The sequence below is a fragment of the Octopus bimaculoides genome, chromosome 6, assembly GCF_001194135.2.
Source record: "Octopus bimaculoides isolate UCB-OBI-ISO-001 chromosome 6, ASM119413v2, whole genome shotgun sequence".
Taxonomy (NCBI): domain Eukaryota; kingdom Metazoa; phylum Mollusca; class Cephalopoda; order Octopoda; family Octopodidae; genus Octopus; species Octopus bimaculoides.
Window position 1 is genome coordinate 42,246,569 of NC_068986.1, and position 1,168 is coordinate 42,247,736.

Genomic DNA, 1,168 nt, shown 5'->3' on the forward strand with positions numbered 1-1,168 from the left:
GTGTGTGTGTGTGTGTGTGTGTGTGTGTGTGTGTGTGTGTGTGTGTGTGTGTGTGTGCGTGCGCGCGTGCGTGTGACCGTATGTGAGGTGGACATGCGCGGAAAGGTGTAGTTATAGCAGCCAGCTAGCTCCCTGTAACTCTTGCGTTGTTGATATTTGGTTTTCTTTGGTGAATGAGAATGCCTTCAGAAATTCTAAGGCTGCTTCTGTTCCGCTGTGTTGCCCTGATGTGCACTGTGAATTCCCGGGTCTGGCATTTCCTTAGATGTTTCTTCACGGAAGTGTCTGCTTGCATGTGTTCCTTTATGCGTATATGCAGTTTTCTTGTTGTACCTCCTATGTAGGATGCGCCACATTTGCCACAAATGATCTCGTAGACAAAATAGGTCCTTTGGCACAATTCAGGGTCATTGATGGGGCAGTTCGATAATGTGTACTCCTCGGAGTAGTGAGAAATGCTGTTCTTGGACAGAGCATTTCTCGGGGAAGCACTATCTGTATTTCGAGTCCTTCCCTGCAGACTGCGTGTTGTATTACTGCAGTAGTTCTGTCGTCGAAACGTGGTAGCTTTATGAAGCATGTGCCGAACTTGGGTGTATGATGGTTCTTCCGAGGTTTATTGACCCTGATGTTTTTTAAGTGCCGTTGTTTGGCTAAAGATGGTGGGTAGCCGTTCGGGGTTAGGTCTCTAAGGAACTGTTTGGTGTTGCTGCAATTGTTGTTTATACGTGCAATCTCGTTTCTCACGTATGCAGCTTTGGCTCTGGTGGGTAAGGCTGATTGGTAGTGGACGAAAAGTTTTCTGCTAGAGACTGTTCTGTAGAAGTTGGTAAATATGGAGCCTTCCTCTGTGATCCTGAGTTGAAAGTCGAGTAGAGAGAGGGTTTCAGATTCGTCTGGATGTTCAATGTCGAATTTTATGTTTATGTCGATGTTATTGAAGGTTCGCAGTATGTTAATGGCCTCATCTCTGGAGGACGTGATGATAAGGATGTCATCAACGTACCTACAGAAGATGCATGAGCGCCAGGTGTTGTGTGCTGTACGTTCTAGCTTAGCCACGAACATGATGGCCAGCAGGCGTGATAGGCTAGATCTCATAGGTAGGCCGGAAATCAGTAAATCACACCGTTATATTGGAAATAGGTGTTACTAACTATAATGGTTA